This window comes from Narcine bancroftii, chromosome 8, assembly GCF_036971445.1.
Source record: "Narcine bancroftii isolate sNarBan1 chromosome 8, sNarBan1.hap1, whole genome shotgun sequence".
NCBI classification, from domain to species: Eukaryota; Metazoa; Chordata; class Chondrichthyes; order Torpediniformes; family Narcinidae; genus Narcine; species Narcine bancroftii.
In genome coordinates, this window is record NC_091476.1 from 137,749,358 (window position 1) to 137,758,994 (window position 9,637).

Sequence of the window (9,637 nt, forward strand, 5' to 3'; positions counted from 1 at the left end):
TCACTAATTGATTGTTGTTGACAAAAAGGCATCAGATGAAAGAACATTTCAGAGTTGCAGACTGTCTGCAATGGAACTTGCTGTTCTAAGAGGGTCATGTGGTTTTGGGAAAAGAGAAAGTAAAACCTTTTTTTTCTCTCTGAGAGAGACAGACAGAGATCAGTTCTACAGTTTTACAGTCAGCACCAGTAGCTGGAACTGGAACAGGACAAGCTGGCAAGTTTGTGGAAAAATCCCATTTGGAAGATGGGTTGTGAGTGCTTAGTTCAGCTTGGTCAAAGCCCTTGTGGTTCATACAAGAGGAGAGAACTGGCTGTCTAATATTTTACTTAAAATAAGAGAAACAAAAAGGAACTCTGTGGTGACCTGAAAGAAAGAGTTTATAATCTGGAGAACCCTGAGGGGTCAAATTTCTTCAGCAAGACTCTGAAGTGGCCTATTAAAAGGGAATCAGTTGTGGGTGCCCAACATACAACAAATCTCTCTCTGAAAACTGACAAGGATCTTCCTGAGTGGTAACCATTTACCTTTCAAGCAGCAAAGCCTGGTGAACTTTATAAATGTTAAATTCTGTGCACAGTATAAGAATTGCCTGCAACCAATGAACCTAGAGGAATGAGAAATGAGATTGGACTGTGAATCAAAGAACTTTTCTGAACTTACACACACATTACACACACAAGCTTAGAATTAGAAGGAAGTTAAGTTAAATTAGTTAAGTCAATAGTGTTAAGTTAAAGTGTGATTCTCTTTTTATGTTTAAAGATAATTAAAAGCAACTTTGGTTTAAGTAACCATTTGTTTTGGTGAATATCTATTGCTGCTGGGGTTTGGGGACCTCTGGGCTCGTAACAATATATTTACACGGTGTAGTTTATTTTTGCACTAGTAATAGTGGTAATTCTGCAGCATCTGCAGGAAAAAGGAATCTCAGGGTTGTACATAATGCCATGTATGAACTCTGACAATAAATCTGAATCTGAAACCCACACAGACATGGGAAATTGTACAAGCTCCTTACAGACAGCGCCCAATTCTACCCGCATATCTACCACTGTAATCGCATTGCGCTAACCGCTACACTAACCATGCCGTTCACTTTAATAGTTCAAATCAGGGCAGGTGGTGAAATGCACATGTTAAATATGAACTTTTCTAGAGCTACCGGTTTGTGGACAGAGACAATGAGCAAGGGAGAGGTGAGGGGAGGGGGGGGGGAGGATTTGTTGGTTTCTATGTGTACACTTCAATCCCTGCATCTGCAGATTTCTGTGTTTTACTCCTCATTTATCACAATTAACTGTCATTTCTCTCTGGTTTCAACAGGGGATGCCAAACTCTTATTGGAATTATAAAATGGCCTAGAAATTTAATCACCTTGACTTTAAACATGACTCCTGGCCCAACTGTTCATTTTCAACAGTGAAATCTAAGGACCTAACATCTTACATAACAAATGTTTGTGTCCATACCCATTTCCACCTTTGCAATGCTTCTTACATCCTATTTCTATGACAAAGTTATTGTTTGCTTGCCGTTATGTGATTCAGCTTTTAATTTATCTCCTTAATCACTCTTGGTAAGCTGGTAATTTTTAAAAAAGTGATCACAGGATGTGAATTTGGCCTTGCACCACTTGTGGGTTTTAACCATTTTCAACTGGCCCAGAAATGGAATTAGCCACTTACCCCCAGAGCTGTTGGAAAACCAGGGAAGAATGGCAAGTTTCTTTACTAAATGCACCAAATGACCATTTATGCCAAGAATAGTATCGTGCCCATTGCTTCTATTGAAAGAAGTGGTTTTCTGAGTTAATTTGGGACTTGAATTAAATTGCCCATCTGCCATGATGCTGTTCAAACTCATGACTCTTGATCAATGATCTGAGAGGCCAACTTTTGGTTCACGACAAGGCTAGTAAAGAAACATCTTGTAGTGATGCAAATGCTCCCAATGAGGGAGCTCAAAGCATTGGTGGAGGAACACTGATGAATATTCAAACCAGGCAAAAGAATTGAAAAATAACATGATAACTTTTTGTTTAACACAACTGGTTAGTCTAGGACAGCTATTCTGAATGGTAGCTACAGCACATTGAAATAAAAGCCTTGTTTTCTTTTCACCTCATGCAACATAAATATTTTGTGGGGGTTTTTTTGTGTAGTAGGTAGGAGAGAATGACAAAAGAAACCAAATGTTGACTGCTTCACAGGAAAGGTGGGGGAGCGTCAACTTTAAGTAGAGTCCTAAGGGAACTATAGCCATTAAAAAGGTTGAGAATGGCTAGTCTAAGAGGCACAGTTAGCATGAGAGAGTCAGATGTAGTGTTCAGAGGGGAAGATGATGGCAAAAGAAAGCAAATTGGAGGGATATGTGGACATGGTAAGGAAGGGGAAATGCTACATTGCTCTTGTACAGAGTCGGTATGGACTTGGAAGGCATTCCTGTGCTCGAACCATTCTGTAGACCTGCTCCAGTTCTCCTTGTCCTTGGTGGGAGGGTTCCAGGATTGGGAAGGTACTCTGGAGGAAGGCTCAGTCCCAAAATGTTGGTGATATATCTTTGTCTCCTATAGAGGCTGTGGGACCTGCTGAGATGCTCCAGCACTTTAGTGGATTTACTATGCCTGTATGTGCCCATTTATTCATGAACAATAATTCAGTTTTTCTTTCATAAAATTAATTTGGAGAGCTTGTTCAGTGCATTGGTTTATTTTTAATGCATCAAAAAAATGATATACACGTAATATGTTGAAATTAATTATTTTAGAATCTGCAAGTCTTATGAATGCAACAATTGACCTTCGATGAGAATGGTTTACAGTACATCTGGGACCACATGGCCCTGTGGATCGCCACTTTGGCTTCAGGTGTCATGGTGGGAAGTACTCCTGTGTTGAGCTGCACAATCTGCTTGTCGGGTCAACTGCACCCTGCTGCCTTCTCTGGAGGCCTGAGTCATGCTTTTGCACTGGCATCACTGGGGTTGGGGGGGGGGGGGGGGGGGGGAGGTGCAGAGAGTGCGGACCATCTGAGGGATTGACACCAAAATGACTGTTTATAAAATTTTTGTGCAGTTTTAGCAGAAATTTATTTTTTTTTTCTAAACAATCCCTGTAGTTAATTATAGCAACAAAATAATTTTTGTAAGCCCATGTATGCTGATTTAACTTTTGAACCTTCTAATGTGCTCCCGATCAGAGCCGTCATTAGGCACTTTCAGGTGGCCAATTGCCCCGCATGGAAAGCCGCATGTTTGGGCAATATGTGGCTGTTTTGAGGTCACCTGAATGTGCAGGAGGCGCTCTTGAGGCGAGCTACGTAACCCACCTCTGAGAGGGATAATCAGCTCAGCTCAGTGGCTCCCCCAGCCACCCGAATGCAGCTGGCTGAAAGCAGCTGTTAAAGGGGCGGGCTGCTGACGTGGTAGTGACGTCGTCAGCCTGAGATGCCTGGCGTGAATCTTGAAGCATGTTGTGCAGGCAGGCTAGTGCAGATTCAGTCGTCTTGTTTAGCAGTGAAGGAAAACAGTGCATTTGAACAATGGCTCCTAAAAAGGCTTGTAACTGGTCTGATGAACAGGTAAGACTGCTTCTCAACCATCTGACTCAGGAATCCCAGGAAAAGGAGCTCACTGGGACAGTTAGGGAGGTCCCACTTTTGAGTGGCTGTCTGGAGTGCTCGCAGCATAAGGGCACAAGTGCAGTAAAACTCAGGTGGTCATGAAACTGAAGAGCATGAGAAGGAAATTCCATGCCATCCTGGACCACAACAGGAGGAGTGGCAATGGGCTCAAGGAGTGGCAGTACTTCGACCAGTGCTACACTCTCTGGGGGGGGTGGCTGCTCAGCTACTCCCTTGAATGTAGCCAGTGCTTTGGAGACCCCTGAATCCCCAGAGCTCATCCCTGAGGGATCTCAGGATTCATCCAGTGGCAAAGGAGGAGACATGGCGGTCCAGGAGGAGGAGGCCACTGCTGAGGACCTGGCAGCCATGATTTGGATGCCCCGAGAGAGGAACCGCAGAGGTCACTGTCCCTGGAAGTGGCAAGGTGGGCCTCTCAACAGAGAACACAGGTACAGTAACATTGAGGGTGTATTTATGGAGAAGTACTTAAGTCCAATGCTGATGCACTTTTCCTGTTTCCACTCACAGCCTCTGGTCCCAGACACAAGCACCAGCGACTGACGAAGGGGCAGGTTCTCGCGAAGGAGCTGCAGGTGATGATGCTGGCACTTGACAGGGAGGACAGTGAGAGGGACCACCAGCATGCAGAAGAGGCTCTGGATCATGAGTCATGGTTGCTGACCAGAGGGAGGATGAGGAATCAACGCTCTGCTCCAAAGTGGAGAAGCTTGCCCAGTTGATGTCTGAGTTTGCGGCTTCCATGCGGGGACTGAGTGCCACAATGGACAGACAGTTAGTCACTTCAACACGTTGGTCACACGAATGGAGGCCTCCCCATCCCCATTCCCACAGTCACAAGGTCAGCCTCATCCCATGTACCTGGCCCCTCCATCCAGTATGCCATTCCATTCCACACCAGTGCATCACAGTCGTGGACACTTTGGCATGACTGAGATGCTGGGGTCCGGTACCGGTTCCTCATCATCCCCCCTCAACTCATTCCTCTCAATGCTGGAATGTGTCAGAATATACATCCTTAATGCTTCTAACTCACTGTTCACTTTTGTTGTTCATGAAGCCCCTCATAAGTGCAATGTTTAGTGCGACACTTTAAGGATGGAAACATTCAGCAGGGAGATGGTATGGTGCCGGGTGGTTGTGTTTGTCGTGTTTATTGTTGGAGTGGATTTCATGGTTTCCTTCAAGTTTAAGAATGATGTGAAATGTTAAAGTTGAGATATCTACCTCAGATATTTATGAAGCATTGTGATTTCTCAAAGAACGTCTTTTATAAAATTTTATTAAATTTTTGACAAGCACACAAGTCACAAGTTTCATTTATATGCACCCGTTCATTCACGAGAGCACATAACATGCCAAGCAGCAGGCTCAAGTCACCACATTGGGTGGGGAGGGTGAAGGGGGGGTACAAGTTGTGGAAAATGGGGAACTGGGTAGCAGGGACATACCCTTATAGGATGGACATGATGGCAGAATGGATGGCCTGGTGCCCATGGCCCTGCTGATCAGTGCAATCTGCGCTATTGGGTGCAGGACCATCTGCTTCAACCAATGTCCACTCTGAAGGGAAGTCTTCCTTGTTAATCTCACATATATTGTGCAGTACACAGCAGGCAAACACAACATCTGGGACTAAGGTGGTAGAGATATCTAGACGCTTGGACAGACATTGCCAGTGGCCTTTTAGACAACCAAATGCATGTTCCACCACTATCCTTGCTGAATTAAGGGCCTTGTTAAATCTTCACTGATCCTGATCCAGTACTCGGTGCTGTGTGAACCCCTTCATCAGCCTGCTTCGTAGGGGGTATGCCGCATCACCCACAAGATGCGCTGGAACCTCCACTCAATAGAACCATATAACAATTACAGCACAGAAACAGGCCATCTCGGCCCTTCTAGTCCGCACTGAACCAAGTCCTCTCCTCTAGTTCCACCTACCTGCACCTTGTCCATAACCCTCCATTCCTCTCCCATCCATATACCTATCCAATTTTTCCTTAAATGACAAAATGGACCCTGCCATCACTACTTCTCCCAGAAGCTCATTCCACACAGTCACCACTCTCTGAGTGAAGAAGTTCCCCCTCATGTTACTTCTAATATTTTGTCCCTTAACTCTCAACTCCTCCCCTCAAAGGAAAAACCCTATCCATATCAACTCTATCTATTCCCCTCATAATCTTAAATACCTCTATCAAATCCCCCCTCAACCTTTTATGCTCCAAGGAATAAAGACCAAATCTGCTCCCACAACATCCTTGGACACCTGCAGGCACAATGATGCAGACATGTAGTTAATTCATGCACCTGAACGTTGACACAGCAAGCATGCATAACATATTGAAACACAGAGCTTTGAAGGGAGAGCACTCACGTCACATGGGAAGAGGTATTGACCCTGGTCCTCAGCTTTTCTATACAGAGGAGAGTTGGCAAGCACTCGGGCATCATGTGTGCGGCCCGGCCACCCCACAAACACATCTGACAAGCTGTAACATGAATGGAAATCACAGTGGAAATTGCATAGTGAAGTTATAGTCATTGGAAATGTGATGTGATGTACATCAATAGAGGCTTAACTCACAAGAATCCGTGGTCACCCACCGCTTGCTGAACCACCGAGTGCCACCCTTTGCGATTGTAGTAGGCTGCAGCATTCACGCTGGGTGCGATAATGGGAATGTGTGACCCATCAATGGCACCAGGACACATTAGGTATTCCCTTTGCGCGAAACCATCAATGATCTCCTGGAGATGTGTTCCACTTGGCAGGGAGATGAAACGTTTACCGAGGAACTTCCTCAAGGCGGCAGTCACCTCCTGCACCACCATGCACATGGTGCTGATACCTATTCCAAAGATGGTACTGATGGATCAATATTCACAAGGGGTGGCATACCACCACAAGGCAACAGCTAATCGAAGTCCGGGCTCCAATGGTCGCTGCAAGTCTGGACTATGCGCCTTCAGGTGTTCTGAGTTCCAGCATGAAGTGAAAGGTGCCAAGCAACATACAAGTGTCTGCTCCACTCAGCATCATCAAATTTGGTGAGGACATTACTCCAGAACTCAGCACCCTGGGGTCGGTTCAACCTCCAGAGAGACCGATGTGTCACCATCGCTAATTGACTGACCAGCAGCATTCGCCTTCATCTGCGGCACTTACGCTCCATGTGCCTTTCGACCACAAACTGCTGTCTTCTTGCCCTCAAACTTTGCAGGAACCTCCTCCTGATTGCACGCAAGCGATTTTCAGATCTCAAGGACGATTGAAGAGCTTCAGCTGCACAAATAACCTTACCAAGGATCTGCCCTATCTCATTCTGAGCACTCAGAAATGCTGAAATCATCATCATTATGTCTCCTTCCTGCAGAGGGTCAGCCGATTGTCAATGACATCACGTCATTAGGCAGGATCACAGTTGACACTGGGCAGGAGCCGGAGTGTGCTCAGAGCCGCATCCGGTGCAGCTGTGCCCTTCAGGTGGCCAGCGCCTTGCTTTCACCTGAACGGCATTTCAAAGGGCCGCTTCTGCTTAATGCACCTGAAAAAGCCCGATTACAATGACCCATCGAATTCTGTGGTTTTGTCTGCACGCGCTACAAGGCTGTACTGTTGGTTTTGTTGTTGCTGGTGTTTTTAAGGTCACTGCTTTTGTCAGATTTTCTGGTGTTTTAGCTACAATATTGTAATAATTATTTTCATTTATGAGTATATTTCCATACACATTTGTCGACAAGTTCTACTTGATTTGGGCAATTATTGATTATGCAAACCTAATCCATTAATATATCTCAGGTTACAATAACGTTTAATGTTAAAATCAACATTATTTTGTAGTTCTTAAAACGTTTTTATTTTGAACTCTATTGTTTTCTTACTGAATTTTCACTTTAACCACCTGACACATTGTAACTAGAACCACATTGAGGCTGTGCGTATGATGGTGTAATTTTAATTTTGCTGGTGGTTTATCTCACTACTCTTTCCATTACATTCAGTGATTTACAGGAATTACGATTTTTAAGTAACATTAGTACAAAAAAACATTATTAAGAATTCTGCGTGGTCTGGTACAGGAGGAGGTCCAGAGGGGAAGGTGACTCCATGAGCTACCGCACTGGGTGACACCAACCCTAGTGATGCCTCTATCAACAGCGCGTTGTGGCTGTGGGGGTCTACCTTATGCCGATGTTCATTGACCCCACACGCTGTGCAAGGGGACGCCTGGGGGTGGGGTGGGGTGGGGAATCGGGTGGACACTGCTTTTTTTCCCCCGCCAAGAGAAATGTGACGAAGGCTTCAAACATCCAAAATGAATCAAATGAGCTCAGTCAAGTACAACATCACGTGGCAATAATGAGTGAGACTGATTTTAATTTCCATCCCCACGTATTTTCTTTAGTCGCTCACAGGGTGCAAATTCGAACAGGTTTTAACCGACGTTGAATGTGTTACATTAATCTAATTAATGCCGGACGCCACGACTGCAAGATTAGCCGTTTATGTCAGACAGTAAAACAAAACTTTCACTTTGACCCGCCCAACGTTGGAGCAACTGGTCTTTTCGGTGGTAGAAGCAAGTGTGGACACCTTGAGGTCGAAAAATGTGGAAACCATCGAACGTGTATATAAATGTAGCATTTATCTGAAAATGTTCAGATAAAGTTAACCCATTAACACATTGTTCAATGAACGGGAAAACCAGTAACAATAAAAATGTCTCAAAGTGCAGATGTAGCTGGAAAAACGAATATAAATTGTATCCATATGACATCGAATAGATGATATGCTTTATGCATCTACGGGTAGCGAACCCCTAAAATATCCATATATGGCAAGGTAATTACATATTATATTAAAATATTTTTTATATTTAATATGTGTGATACGTTGTTTCCAATATAAATAGTATCCCAATATAAATGAGTGGGATATATAAAATGTTACAATAGGTGCGGAATATAGAGTGTTGCACATGAAGATAATGCGCTTCTTGAAACCCTGCGTATAGATTTTTAAAAACCGAAGGCAATGCAACAACTGTTGATGGGGAAAGATGCGTTTATTGTGTCGTGGTCTAAGAGATAGATGCAGGCTCTTCAGCCCATTGAGGCCACGTCGACCATCAATCACTCACTGCAATCCACTTCAATTCCATTGTTTAATTCTTGATTCCCGTCATTTCCGCCAGATTCACCAACACACGAGGGACCATTTACAGCGGCCCAATGAACCTGACAACCCGCATGGACTTGGGAGGTGGGTGGAACCCCAAAAGTCGGTGATGGGTGGATGGAGAAGGCCGGTTTCGCTATCTAACGGCGTTGCTTTATAATGCACGCTCACACAGAGCCCTTTGCAAGACGCACATGTCCCTTGAGAATCATTCTCCTGGAATTACAGCGAGCAAATGCGTGCCGAGGATCCGCTGGGGGAATTCCACTTTTAATGAAAATACATGAATATTCCTGACTGTTTCTCAGAACGGATTCCTGGAAGGAGGGGACAAGTCAGGCCCCTCCTTCCCTCTGACCCGTCGGTAACGCGGACATAACCTGGAAGGGCGGCTGCAACAATGCGCGGAATCGTCCTTGTGCTCGAAGAGCAGCTCCCAGTCCTTGTTTCCCTTGGAACCAAAAAAAATAGCCTCGACGAGTCTGAACTGTAGACTTGCAAGGATTAGCTCGATTCAGCAAAATGCAATGATTTAACAACAGGGGTTTACTTTATTTTAAGCAATTTAATTTTCCCATCCAGTAATACAGCATCGCAAGAGAACAGTTCTAAGCGAAACTTCCTCTGATGTGAAGAATCTGCAGGCAGTGAAAGTGCACTGAATTGTGTTCGTTCCTATCTGGCTCCGATACTCAGTCAGGGTGCAAACATGTCTGAGTCTCTCATTATTTAATCTACCAGTACAAATTTAACAAAAATTACCCGAGCGTTCAATTTACCAAACATGAAATTAACTGGCAGCCTCTGG